Source organism: Falco rusticolus, chromosome 6, assembly GCF_015220075.1.
Source record: "Falco rusticolus isolate bFalRus1 chromosome 6, bFalRus1.pri, whole genome shotgun sequence".
Classification (NCBI taxonomy): Eukaryota; Metazoa; Chordata; class Aves; order Falconiformes; family Falconidae; genus Falco; species Falco rusticolus.
The window spans coordinates 52,447,816-52,463,037 of record NC_051192.1 but is presented as its reverse complement, the minus strand read 5'-3'; positions in this window follow the sequence as shown (position 1 = coordinate 52,463,037).

Below are 15,222 nucleotides of genomic sequence, written 5' to 3'. Positions count from 1 at the left end.
ACAACCCCCATGAGACATAAGAGTAGCAATTTCCAATTAACACATTTCAATTTTTCATCAAAATGTTTCAGGGATAGCTAAAGGCATTCTTCAGGAAAACTGTTTTATTGAAACCATGCTTTTTTCCATTAAGAAACAATTTTAGCAGACTATTTGCTGTCAGTTATACTCCTTTAATTTAAGAACTTTTACCTGAATTATATTTGGTCTGTTTTCTACTATTGCCCTTCAGCTGCTGATCTTAGAGGTTTAAGAACCACTTCTGGTGAAACCATGACCCAAGGTTATGCCAGAAGTAATGAAACTTTACAGTGATGAACAGAATCATACAACCTGTGCATTGCCAAGGGACAACTGAAAGAAGATGCCAGGCACTTGTAATCTCACTTATCTGCATTCTCTGCCCACAAGAAACTGTTTTACTGTCCAGAAAATGCATAATTGTTCCTGAAATCACAAGGAAGAAAGTGCAACACGAGTCCCAGTCCCTTATTCTCCATCACCTGCACAACGCTTTGCATACAGCTGTGCATCACCCAGATATTTTCTTTTCTCAGTGGGACATGATTGCTTTCATTGTAAATGTCCTTTCTGAGGTCACGGAGGGGGAAAGTGGCTTCATTCCTGTGTCTCCCATGCCCAGTGGAGTTTTACATATTAGAAGTACCTATTACAACATTCTTTGATCCCGTCTGGGTCAATGTAACTAAGTCCATGTAACTAAGCCCATGTTACTGCAACACTTAGACAATATGTCATTATGAGACCGAGCCTAACACGGCAGCTACACTCAAAGGCTTAAAGCTAGATTCTTGCTAAAGTGGATCTAATTTTTTTAAATGAAATGTATCACTATAAAGAAGACAAAATATTGCAAAGTATCTCCAAGTAACTGCTGCTTGCTGAAGTAAATGGTCCCCTGCCAGAAAGTTCTGCTGAATTGCCTGCCAATGCATGACTAATTTACATTAGGCTGTAGAAGACAAGTGAGTTTCTGTATCAGAAATGCTGCAAACACAATGCAAAGAGACAAGCAGAGTTAAATATGCAGTCGCTGACATAATTGCTATGGTTTTAATGCTGTAGTTAGACCATACCCATTGCGGTAACACTTTTTTTTCTTGCTCACTCAGTCACTCACTCTCTGTTTCACGTCTCATTGAAATAACTACCAAAGTAGTTTCTCAAACCCTGTCATCAGCCTGTACTCCCAGGCACTGACATTTCAACCTGAGCAAGTTGAATTCATTGACCTGATTTCTTTTTAGAGTTATGCTTTCGTTATATGACTATTTTTACAAGACACCCACAACCATGGAATACCCCAATGACCTCTCTTCGCACAGCAGTGGCCTTCATGGCTAGGGTAAGAGCAAAAAAATAGATTTTAAAAAGTGTTTATATACCTAATGATGCAATTGGTTATGTAGTATGGAAATTTTAAGGCATCTGGGATCCTGGCCCTCAACTAAACACACAAATGCTGAAATGGAAGAATGAAATTTGAAATTGTGTCTGCAAAACATGCAGTCCCTGGATTAGCTGGATACAGCTCAGAGATTTCTTTATTCCTGTATGAACCAAGACGCAGCACTTGCTTTTCAGCTGGTGGACTGTAATTTTCCCAGTTGTAAAGACAAATTAGGGGGTTTGGCCGGCCACTTCAATGAGATAATGACTCCCTTACTTTACTTCTACACCATAGTGTAGGCTATAACCACTAACCACACCTATAATCTGAGGCAACCTGAAGAAAAACTCTCACAAGAGATTGCTCTGCAGGGAGGAAAATCTTCCAGATTTTCTGTACAGCAGGAGTTACTGTTCCTAAACTGTCAACACTGAGATGCCACTGGTATAGGAAGGCAGTTGTGTCCTAATCACAGACCCTCTCTATGGTCAGCTGTGGATCAGTGTCATAGTCAAGCACATGTTTAAATCATTCTGCTTGCAATAAGCTTTAAATGTATTGGTCACTTTACTGTTGCTGTGGTCAACAGAAGCTAGGTACCTCAGTCCCTTTAGAGACTTGAGCATACACATGAATTTCCATGTGGATTGGGAGGGAATGTTAATGCACATTGGGGTGCTGTGCCATGCAGATGACAGGGAGAGCAGTTGCTGTCACAGGATCCTCTGCTACAAACAGCTAACACAGCTCTTAGAATTCATACTGCAGCAGATAGTTCACCTTTCACTTCCTTTCTAGGAGTGGGCAACTGCTGTTATCATTTGATCTCCAGGCCTTCATGCATGCAGTCACTTACTGGTGGTTACTGCTTTGATAAAATTGATTTTTCCACTGTGATTACAGAGCTGGTAAAAAAACCCAAAAATAAAAAAACCCACCATAGAAGTAACAGGAGGCACATTACTGATCACTTCTTTGCAGAAGCAGCCATCTGGCAACTGCTGTCAATTAATTCTGTACTGTAAGAGAACGGAATCATGTCCTTACATCTCTTTGTTGAGAGATAATGGGTTTGTTTCTATAAATATAAACTAGCCCACACTGAGAGAGGCACCCCATAACGCTGTGGGGCAGGTACGTTGGAGAACCATGCTGCACAGCTATATTAGATCTACTGAAATAATACTCTAGGGCAGCAGGCTGGATAGCAAAGAACAGGAGGTGATTGGCCCAGACAGCCAGGTATATCTCTCCTGCCGGGCTCCCGGGGCTGAGGGGACAGCCTGCCTCAGCCTGGGCTTCACCGCGGGCTGGGGGGGAACCCCTGCTCCGGGCCTGGAGCCCCTCCTGCCGCTCCGGGCCTGGCCTGGGGGCTGCAGGGCTGCTGCTCTCACACAGGCCCACTCCTCTCCCCAGCAGCAATTGCTGTTGCTCATAATTTGCCGCCCCCTTCTTAAATCCGTTATCCCACAGGCAGCACCACCGTGGCTGATGGGCTCGGCCTGGGCCAGCAGTGGGTCCATCCTGGAGCCGGCTGGCATGGGCTCCATCGGACATGGGGCAGCTTCTGGCGGCTTCTCACAGAAGCCACCCCTGTGCCCCCCGCTACCAACACCTTGCCATGCAAAACCAATACAAACCAGAAAACCAAAAACCTGGTTATGGATCTTGGCTGTAGCAAGGAAACTTCTCCATCTGCAGCAAGCCCAAGACTTTTTAACAGGTCCCTCAGTATATCTTTCCTATCCAGTGCAAAGCTATGCCAGATAGCTCAGGTGTCAGATGCAGTACAGTCCCTAAAAGATCCATTTATTTTGCTCCAAGTTAGATCGCTTTTGATGCCTGCCCAGGCACCTTGCTCATCTCTTCATGTCAATGTCCCTGCTCATTGTAGGGGCAGTGGGACTAGAGGACCTTTAAAAGTCATTTCCAACCCAAACTACTCTATGTTTCTATGATTGTGTTGTGCAGCACAGACATGTTCTTTAATGAAGGGAAAAAGCATGGATGTTCGTGAGGACACACTTAAGAAAGCTGGCAACTGATAGCTACCCATGCTCCCTCCTCCCCAGGATGTTTTGGTTACCTCCACCATTGAGATTTAGGGAAGTGTGCTAATATTAACCACTCCCTGCTCCGCTGCAGCTTCCTCCCACTTTGTTGACCAGGGTTGGTGTCATGCTTTACAGTTGGCAGACATCCAGATTTGCATCAGTCCTTCACTCATCCCTAGTGGGCTCTCACTGCCCCAATGTTTCAGCACCTATCCCAGGAATCACCACCCAGACACGAGCAGGGACACCCTCACCAGAATCTGCAGCAGCTCCCCATGGCTGCTCTCTGTGGCCTCACACAAAGCAGTCTTGGCTTTATCTGCTTCCTCCTACAAAGAGGGACAGGGAGGAACCACGCTTAGCATGCCCCAGCATAGTTCCTCCCTTCAGAGAGGACTATCTGACACATGTTTCTTCACCCTGAAAGCATCTTTCTGTCCATATTCAACTGACCTCACCAGTCTGTGTTTGGAGTCAAGATCATGCTTCAGCTGGGAATATCTGAGCCAGCAGTCTTCTGCTTTGATTACTTCACAGGCACAATATCCCTTTTCCTATTTCAAAGCTCAGTTTCTCTCCAAAATACCTCTGATCCTTGTTAGCTGAAATGCTGGAATGAGACCTGGTCCAGCCAGTCATATCATTCTACCTGCTAGCAGTCATCAAGGCAAAGATGCTGCTCCTCTGCACTTTTTGTCCATTTGTTTCGAGTATACTCTCTCTGTTCAGTCCTGAGTGCCAGGACTAAGTACCCTAACTCTCGAGGCACACATCACAAGAACCATTTAGCAGATTACCCTTTCATATCGAAGGTACAAAGCCAGAATCCAGAACTGTAATTGGTTTCTTAAAGCAATGTTGGTTACATGAAGTTTGTGTAATCCGTTCCTTGACTTCTCAACATTAGTGTAGAATGAAGGCACGGGGTCAACGCGCCCACTGCTAACCACTGTGATTCATTTAACGCTGCAGCATCGACTCTTCAGCCCCGTCTGAATCAGGGAAGACCTCGGTCTCCTGAGACATTCAGATTTCTGCCTACTTCCAAATGTGGGCGTAGTCCCAAAGGTGTTTTTCAGTCAGATTTCAAAAGACAGTTGAGCCCACATGGCAGCTGCCACAGGCAGCGGTCCCCTACCTTCTCCTGGGCTCTGGCACTTGCTTTTCTCTCTGGGTGGCTGGCTTACCTTGAACAGAAAACTGTTCATTCTCTTTGTTGGTTTGTTTTGTTGTTTGGTTTTTTTTCCCCCAAGTAAGGAATTTCCTCCTTGTTTAGCAAACACAACTGACTCTTTCGGGGGTCAGGCAAAAGCCACAAGAAGAGCCCAGACCTTGGTCCTAACTAGAGTTGGGTCTAGCTTGCCTCCCCTCCCTCTGCTTGTGGAAAAAGGGTTCTCCTTGATGAGATTTGTCATTCCCACCTGTGACCAAGAGGGAAGGTCTCACCCACACAGGTGAGGTTTGCCCACACTAGCCCACAGTGATACGTGAAGTCTGGAAAGGATCCCCTACGCCTCACTCTGGCATGGTTCTGGAGGGACAATGGCATCTTCCTGGCAGGACACAATGTGTTGTGCGTGTTGGTCATGCCTGAGTCTCCCTGCTGCAGCTGGTGCATAAAGCAGCCCATCCTTCAGCAGCCCCCTTCTGCCTGTCCAACAGAAAGAGGTTTCTGTTACATTCTGTTACGTTGATGTCAAGACTGGCATTCCCTGCCAAGCCAGGTCTCTGGGGACGTCTTCATCACCCAGCCTCACAACGGAGTGTGTTCCTCATGTCCAAGTTCACACAGCAACCTACTGTCAGCCAGTGTGTGTGTCCAGGGAGGTTGCTTTCCTTTTTCCATTTTGCAATATACAGGTGGTACGTGACATGAGCTTGAACTACTGCCTTTTGTAAGGACAGAGGGAAAACCTGCTTCCCTGTCATCACCAGTCCCAGCACAAGCGGGAAGGGGACTTCTAGGTCTCGGCCTACATGGCTGCAAAAGAGAAGGATGTAATGCCACTTCCCACGGCAAACACAGGCAGCAGGACTAGAGGGGTTTGTTCCCCTTCAGGTGCTGCCAGACCTATCCAACCAGCCTGATCAACACCACCTCTAGCACAGGCTGGCTCACACCTTTGTCAAAGAATCCTTGTTGTTAATACTTCAGTGTTCCTAAAACAGGCAAACAGCTTCCACTAATACAGGATTTTTGCTGCGATTTTCCCAGCAATTTTATGTGATAAGCACCGTGCCTTGGCTGTGCCAGAGAAAGGAATGGATTCCTACTAGCTGACCTCAGCCAGAAGGTTCCTGGAAGTTCTAAAGTGATAATGTGGGGCTGCTTAAAAAATGTAATGCAAAAAAATACAACAAAAGAACTTACACTATGGTGCCTTACTTAATGGTATTACTGAAAAGTAACTATGAAAGGAGCTGCACTGTAATTACTAGATTCATGTCCTCTGTTACTGAGATGCTACTGCCCGATAACTGTGAGCTACACCTCCAAATTCAGAACTTCCCCTGGGTCTTCCACAGAAGTGGAACTGATGGCAGGATTAATGACTCAAGAAACAAATTCTTGTTATGATATGGTATTGTGATAGTAATTTATCTCTTTGCGGGTTCCTCATCATGTGAACCAGCTGCAAAGCTTCAATATTCAGGTAGACGCTTCTCCGTGCAAGGTGTGGTAGATAAGGGATAGGCTGAACTTCTCAGCTGCATGACCCTGCTCACCAAGGGTGAGACGGAGGCCACACCAGCAGCAGGAGAGAAGCCCTCAAGTACGTAACGTAGATCCTGCCTGATTAAGTGAAATGGAGGGTAAGTGTGAGGCCATTCTGGCCTGCGACAAAAGGTGTGTAGGAAAAGCCAGCGTTTTTGCAGCTCTGCCAAAGGATTTCTTATAACTTTGCAGTAACCTCTGCTTACACCAATTTTACTTTTCTGTCACAGCTGAGTGCAACAAAAATTGTAAAAGGTGAGGCAATGTTAGACTGAGACATTTTTAGAAGCAATAGGACATTTGTGGTTACAAGTTATTCGAAGCTCCTACTATGGAAGATGTTCCATCACTGAGGGCAGTACAAGGTTTTATTCTTAACAGCTCCCCTCTGATCATATGTTAAATAAAAAGCTGCTATTTGAATAAAGAAGAAAGAAGCTGAGAGAGTTCTGTTTTCTCTAAGCCATGTACTAAGGGTGCTTTGGTTTGGAGAGGGCTTCAGATAATTTTTGCTGAAGTTGAAATCTCATTATTCTAATAATTGGAAAAGGCTAGAGTCAGACCTGGTTTTTTTAATAGTCATAAATACAGAGTTCACTCACTGTCTCCAGCTTTATCTTGCTATATCTGAGGTGGCAACATCCTACGTTACATGTCTTTCAACTTCTCTCTCTCTGCTGTCCTGCAGGGCCCAGGGTGGTTTTCAGTCTGTGTTAGAGTACCTTCACATCCAGCTCATACTGAGGCTTTAATGCTCTTGTAGACAGCAGCTTCTTCCTGGGATAGTTCCCAGCCTGCTCTCAAGGTGGGTCTCTTCCATCCCTATCCCACTCAAATGCTTTGAACTTCAGACTAGTCTCTGAAGCAGTTCCCCTGCACTAGGACTTCTAAGCATGTCTCTGGGGTGCCCAGTTCTGCCAGCAGCACCTCCTGAATGGTTAACCTCTCAGTCTGCCTGCATCTCCTCTCACCCCACAGCAGCTTTAATGTGCCCCCAAAAGTGCAGGTCTCCACTGCTGAGCTCCTCAGGTACTCGTTCAGTGTTCTTAGGGGGAAACCCAAGTCTTCTGCTTGAGTTGAAGGCAATTCAAGGGTTTTCTTCCAGGACCCTGAGAAGACCAGTAGATATATTAGTGAGGCCTCCCACCCACATACAGAAGTATGAACTGTCTTTACTCTCATTGAGAGCCTGTTACCTTTCTCTTTCTCCTCTCCAGATTGCTCTAAAGGCTAGGATCATCACCAGGGTGGGTTTCGGTTCCTTCGGAGCAATAGCTTTGCCATCTCCTCAGACCTATCCCAGACTGAACTGAAACAGTGGGTCAGCTACAAACCATCTCACTTTCAGCAGAGCTGTAATGACAGACCATTGTCCTGGGTCGGAGAGGAACAGGGTGACTGGCCCAGCATGGAAGGAAACCCACAGGGGCACTAGTGGTGCTCAGGGATGTAATGAGCTTCACAAGCTGTACGGTCTGACAGATGGCTGGCTTGCAGCAAGGGCATCCACCCATATTTTACAGTTGAGGACCTGGCAAACAGAAACATTAAGTGGCTTAGCTTAGCCAGAGTGACCGTGGCAGACCTGTGAACACACCTTGGGAGATGTGGGTCGGTGGCATAAGGACTAGATGGCCCTTCCTTGGACCATCTTCAGACAAAAGTAATTTCTCCTGGTGCTGGGAGCAGGGGTGGCTGGCAGGAGCACAGCTGCATCTGTTGGGTTTGCTGTGTCACCTTGCAGAAACCAAGTGCAACTGGGAGCTGAGGAGGAGATGGGATGAGAAGGGGCAACGCAGGGACAACAGAGGGAGAGGGATCCAGTAGGAGACATGGGGGAGTAAAGGCAAGAAGGGAAGTGAGGAAAGTCAGAAAGGAAACCAAAGAGGAAACGTACCATATACAAAGGGAAGGAGCTTGAAATAATGTCAAGGGACTTTTTAAGCCACCATATCGTGGCTACCTATGCTGTGCTTAGCGTGGCTGAGTTCCCAGTCTGACAGTCTAACGAATGCAGAGGGCATTGCTCGGAACAGTGGCTTTTACCTTCCCACAACCCATCAAATTAATGGGAAGGAGGAATACCCCAGCGTCTTGCTAATACCATTGTACAAACCTGAGAGCAAGGAAGGCTCTGCACTACAGGGCCTGAGTTGCCTCATCATGCTCCACCAGGACTTCAGGACTGGCCCCACATTGCCTCACCACTGACCATTCAGGCTCTAGCTACACATTGGATGATCCTCCACTGCCCTTCATACCTCCTTTCTGTGCCTAACTGAGACTAGATACAAATCTGTGCTTGTGCAGTTTTCTGCAGGTAGAGGTTAACACATGGCCACAAGAGACAGTGTCCCTGCACTTAGTCACTTCGGTAGGTTTTCCATCACACCATTAAATTCTTTTCCCCTGGTGCAGCCTTGCGCACAGTGCAGGGACTGCTCCTTCCCCGCCAGAATGCTCAGTGGGGACCATCCTCTCAGCACCTTCACACTGGTGGGCAATACCTCGAGTGGTAAAACTGTTTTCCCCAGATCCCTGGCAAATTCTCCACCATCAGAGCTTTTTCTGCAATGCCACAGCTGTAGCATTAATTTCTGTGAAATACCATATTTGTTAAAATAACGACCACAGTTCAGTAATGATCATTCCAAATAACTGCACGCCCTAGGTCAGTAGCAAACAACAGGCTACTGTGGTTTTAGATTAAACACTCACATCAAGAACAAAAGCCAGGGGAGAAAAGGATCAGCTGTACTCAAGAAAGCAGTCTGTCTTTAGCTGTGTGGGCAGTTTATCACAGCTTCTGGACTCCCATACTGTTGGAACCAAGCAGGGAGAAAGTAAGCTCCGACTGATTAGGTTTGCTTGATCTGGATGATCTCTTTTATATTCCTACCTGTTGAAAGTTTGTTTCAATTCACTTCCCCAACCCCTCAAGGCAGCGCAGAGAGGATCAAGTAACAATAAAATGATTCATTAGCAGAATTGGACTCTACTGTGCGGAAAAAAAGCAGTCAACCTGAGCAAAAGTGCAGTAATTATGAGAAAATGTATAGACAGTATTTATTGCAAAAGACCATGCAACTGGACAGTCTTCAGTTTGCTTCCCATGACCGACAGATCCTTGGTGATCAGTAAGAACATTGTCAAACAACAGCATGAGTCAGGATGCATCCTTTTTATTTTCAAATTCAAAGGCCACAAGAGCAAACCACATTGGGAGATGAGCAAACAAAAAAGAAAAAGGCTGTTCTGCAAGATTTCCTGTTCCATGATGCATGGGTAATTGGCCTATATTTGTGACCTCATTTTTATTTCAGGTTTTTAGCTGTACTGCAGAGGTTCGATCCTTTGGTACAAAGCTTGGGCTGTGAAGGAGCAGAAACAGTCAATGCTGGGTACAGAGCAAGTCTTGAATGAGGCACACGGCTCTCTAACTTGCACGCTCTCTGACTTTCACATTGCCTTAAGCCTGAAACAAATTTTAAATGCTACTTCTCTAGCAAAGGGATGAAGGAAGACATAGAAAGAGATAAACAGCCTCCTCCCTCAGGCACCTCTTTCTGAACTGCACCCAAGCCTGAGCTGCTGGGTAGGACCCTGGCCCGGGGAGGGGGCACTGGCTGTTGCTGGCTGTGGTGGTGAACGTGCTGTGGCGTGGGAAGGGGACCTCTGCGGTTCTGCTCCTGCCATTAACAAGGGAGAGGGCAGTAAGTGACATTTGTGGAGCTACCCCTAGAAGTCATGCATTTCACAGGCAGAACAGCACTTTACATGGTTTACACTGCAAATAAGCCATGCCCACTTGGTGCACTGCTAGAACTGTTTGGCCAGAGCTATGACATCATATAGTCTACATGCACTGCTACAGCATGCAACGCTTCATCTTTTCCCAACAAACATTTTCTAGCATGCTCCCTACAGCACCAGGCCACAGCCAAAACCAAAGTCCACTTTCTAATTTTTGTTTACAAATGGGATTCAGACTTTCTGCTTCAAAACCAGAATGCTCCTCACCATTAATCTCTAATGTGCTGATGTTATTTTTTCAGACTTTTCAATTTTTATCCTGAAACTATTCCCCACACCTGCAGCTCCCTGCTCTAAATTGCCCAAGTCACTATCTGCTTCACTGTCAAGCACATGGCCGTACGCCCCAGGGAAGGGAGCACAGCTTCAGCCATCCCTTCCGCAACACAAAGGCAGTTTCCTGCACCAAGCCACAGCTCTCCTGCTGGCTGTGGGCACTCTTGCTCTTTCAATCAGTTTTACCTAACTTTAATGTTCAATCAGTTTTACATAACTTGCTCTCTGCTACCACCCATTGCTTCCCAGCTTTGCTCTTCTTTGGGCTATGTGCTTGATTTCTTTTTCTTAGTATAAACTGGATTAGCTTGGGTTCTTTGACACTCATTTCTGCCTATACTTTTAGTACTTCTCTGGACTCCTTTGCATCTTTCCACAGTTTAGCTTAATTCATTTTGATATTTAGTGCAAAAGGAGCATGCATGCAAGGAAGCAGTGCAGAAGAGCTACTGAGCATTAACATCACACTAGTTTATCCTACTTCAGCTTCTCAGGTTAGATGGCCCCAATGCATTCACATTTTTTGACTGGTACTTGCAACTCCTTCAAATGAAGTACCATCAAATTAGCACACACATTGAAATCAGAAACTAGTGGAAGAGAAGGTATTAATGAATTTTAATTTCTCTTTCATGGAAGAAGTCCATGAGAATTTGTCTTATTTCTCTCCAGGAACATTTGATTTCTAATGTCAGCACCTCCCCACATCTGTAACCACACCTTAGAGGGACCTTCAGTCAAAAACCTGCTCAAAATTCAGACTGTCTCATAGTTTTAACAGTTCCTGTTCAGGTGCTCAATTTAAAATTTCACTTAGGGCTTAATTAACTTAGTCTACTGACTGAGTGTAACTGAGGAATACCAGTTTTGCATGCTACAGTTAACAACAGCGGGGCAAGGAGGTGGTAAGTGTTGCTTTTTTATAGCACTCTTAATCTACAATTTATTCCTTAAAGGATTATTTTAAATTTCATACTTCTCCCATTAATGTGTGTTAATCTATGAAGTTTAAGTGTACATAATACTAATCTCCAGGATTGCTTTAGTCTTTGAAAACCAGAAGCAGTATTTTGTAATTCCCTCTTGGTTTGCTTGGAATTTTTTAACTACATATCTTTCCATTTAATCAGTTTCCTTTTAATGAAGAGCACAGCCCTCCTACCTTGCAGTTCAAAGGAGATGAAGAAAACATCAGTCAACATGTCAGCCACTCATCTGAGCTACTTAACAGCATAAAGGTGCCTTTTCTTACAAAGGTTGCCAGAATAATTTTGTAAAACCCAGACTCTGTAAAACATTTCTTAGGTAGGCAAATACCACATTGATTTCTAGGAAATGTACACGTCAAGATTTTGCGTAAATTCATCCCTAGTTCATCCACAAGCCAGAATTATTTAGACTGTTTTAAGCATCTTTGTGTTTAGAAAGGGTTGGAAACTGCTCAGGGAGGAGACAGGACACACATTGCTGGTCAGGGGCCAGCACAGCTGGAACAGCTGCTGAGCAGCAGCCTGTTTGCACACAACCAGCCCCTTTTATACTCTTACCCCTCTGTTTGCCCATGCTTGTTCCCTCAAACCACCGTGATCCCTCCCCTTTTCCCCCTTTTGGTCCTTGCCCTAAATATAACAGGATTTAACCTAACACTCACCCACATAAAATTAGGTGGACTGCACCATACCCTCTCCTTGCACAGTGTTTCACCTCCTGGGTGGGCTGCACTCCCTGAGCAGAAGGCTCGGTGCCACCGCATATCACCTCCGAGGGTGCTGGTCGGCGTGGCTGTGGTGTGCTGAGCCTCACAGCCCCACGCCTCAGGAACGGAGCTGCAGGATCAGAGTACACCCAGCCGCGGCAGCTGGACTGGCAGGAGTTACCTCGTTCCTCTGACCTCCTTTCCACTTGTGGAGATGAGCTTTTAATCACATAACCTAACAGAAAACACCAGAACTATATGCCTAAAACATGATGTGAACATCAGTTTAAAAGTGATTCTGCATGAGCATTTAAGTAGAAAATGTGACCGGAAACACTGCTTTGCCATATGCCATCCCCTTCCCAATAGTGCCCTTTGCAGCATGCCCTGAAGGACATCTGTCAGCCAAAGTAGACCATGTTGTGAGCACGAAGTAGAAGTTTTTCCATTTCAAGGAAAAAAAAAAAAAAGCAGCAGTTTCTTGCTATGAAGATGCATGTGATACTTTTACAGGGGAACTGTGCAAATGACCTGATTTTATTGCCTTGTATCTGTTGTGGTTTCCCTATATGGAAACCACATTGAAACAAAATCGTGATTGAAACAAAACAAAGCTGCTAAAGAACTGAAAAACAACTTTTAGAATCCTTGCAGCTTGTTTTTAAACATAGATAGATCCAAGGGTAATGATCAGCTGCAGTTACTTGCACAGCACACTACCCAATTATGTCCTAAATTCATGTCTTCTGAGAGTTTATGTAGTGGTTTAACCCCAGCCAGCAACTAAGTACCACGTAGGTGCTTGCCCACTGCCCCCACCCCCAGAGGGATGGGGAGGAGATGCACGATACAGTTGCTCACCACCCGCTGACCGATGCCCAGCCAGCCCCCAAGCAGAGGCCCTGGCCAACATCCCCCAGTTTATATACTCATCATGACATTCTATGGGATGGAACACCCCTCTGGCCAGTTCAGGTCAGCTGTCCTGGCTGGGTCCCCTCCCAATTTCTCATGCCCCTCCAGCCCTCTCGCTGGCAGGGACCAAGAAACTGAAAGGTCCTTGGCTTAGTATAAACATTATTTATCAACAACTAAAAACATCAGTGTGCTCACTGTTCTCACACGAAACCCAAAACACGGCACTGCACCAGCTACTAGGAAGAAAATTTGCTCTGTCCCAGCTGAAACCAGGACAGATTCCTTCAAGGACATAAGGTTTAAAACCTTACAGTACAGTTGATGTTAAATTAGTATATTTTACAAATACTGGCTTTTTTCAGTGGGACAGTTTGCATGTACATGAACATCTGCAACAATAAACCATAGCAAAACTGTTTACATACAAACAAGGTAGTCTGCACAGACAGAAGCGGCCAGATGGAGTCAGTCTATCCCATAACAACTAATCTTCTGTCTAAAGTCTGCTTTGCTAGAGTCATGGAATAGTTTAGGTTGAAAGGGCTCTCTGGAGGTCCAGCCTCCTGCTCAAACCAGACCTAACTTCAAAGCTAGATCAGGTTGATCCAGGTCTAGTCCATCTGAGTTTTGACAATTCCCAGTGAGGGAGAATTCACAGCTTCTCTGGGCACCTGCTCTAGTCCTAGACCATTCTCACGTTGATTTTTTAGATTTTCTTTCATGTATGCAGCTGGAATTTCTCTTTATGCAATTTGGCTGTTGTCCTTCCCCTGAGCACCTCTAGGAAGAGTCCAGGTCTGTTTTCCATACAGCTCCTCATAAGCATGGAAGACCAAAGCTTAACCACCCACCTTTACCTTCTCCTCTGCAGGCAGAACAGCCCCAGCTCTCTCTGTAGGCCACATGCTCCAGGCCCATCACCATCCTCTAGCTCCTCCACTGGACCCTTTCTGGTTTTTGGCATCTCTTGCACCAGGGAAACCCAAACTGAACACAATACTCCAGGTATGGTCTCACAAGGAAAGGGACATAGGGGAAATAGCCACTTCCTTTAGCATGCAGGCTACATAAGCATGGCCAGCAGGCTGAGTCACTTCTCCAAGCTTTCACTCTTCACAGCTGCCCCCAGGACCTTTTCTGCAAAGCTGCTTTTTACCCAACCCCATCTTTCTACAATTTGGTTACATAGATGCTTTGGGAGACTGGCTAAAGTCAAAGAAAGTGACATCCACTATGGCCCCAAGAACCATGGTAGAAGGTAATCACATTGGTCAGTCATGATCTGCCCTTCGTAAACCCAGGCTGGCTCATTCTCAGGTTCTCAGTCAATTTATTTTCATTCATTTACTTTGAAATGGCTGCCATGAGAACCTGCATCAAATTTCCCAGGGATGAGGTGAGGCCAACTGATCTATAGCTTGGCTGGATCCTCTTTCTCACCTTTTTAAAAGCTATGCATACCATTTTCCTTCTCAAGTCATCAGGAACATCCCTTGATAACCACCTTTCAAAGAAACCTGGGAGCAGGCCTTGACAGTAAAGACAGGTGAAGAACAAACAGTACCTCGGTCTTTTTTACTTTACCTTCATGACTAAGTCACCCAATCCATTCAGCAGTGGGCCCACATTTTCTTTCCTCTTCCTTTTACTGATGCCCTGCTTGCAGAACGCTCTTCTTGCTGCCTTCACATCCCTTGCTAGTTTCAGCTCCAGCCAAGCCTGGCTGTCCCTCGCACCATTCCTGTATGCCCATGCAGTTCCACAGTCATCCCTTGTAGCCCGTCCTCACTTCCACTTTCCACACAGTTTTTTGCATTTGAGCTGAGCCAGCAGTTTCTCAAACAGCCAGCCTGTCCTCCTGCTCTGCCTGTGCATTGTTTTGCACAGTGGAAGGAATCCTTTGGAAAGGCAACCCCATACCCCTCAGGGCAGCCTCCCATGGACTCCAACAGAACCCTGAACAAGAACTTCACCACCCTGAAGTCCAAGACTATTACTCTGCTACTTGTCTTCCTCTTTGCTCTCAGGATTTTTAATACTGTCATCTCATGGTTGGTGTAGCTAAGGTTGCCATTGACTCGTGCATCTGAGCACGTATTCCTTATTCCTGGGTAGAAGATCTAGAGTATCCACCCCCATCCTGACAAGCACCCAGGTAAAAGATGATCCCTAACACACGAAGTCTCCTGGCTTGTTTGCATTCTGCCATGTTGCCTTTCCTGCAGATCAGAGGTGGTTAAAAATCCCCATGAAAACCACAGCGTGTGATTGGGAGACTTCTTCAAATTGTTTAAGGAAGGTTCCATGCTCTTCCTTTTCTCAAATGGTCTGTTGCAGG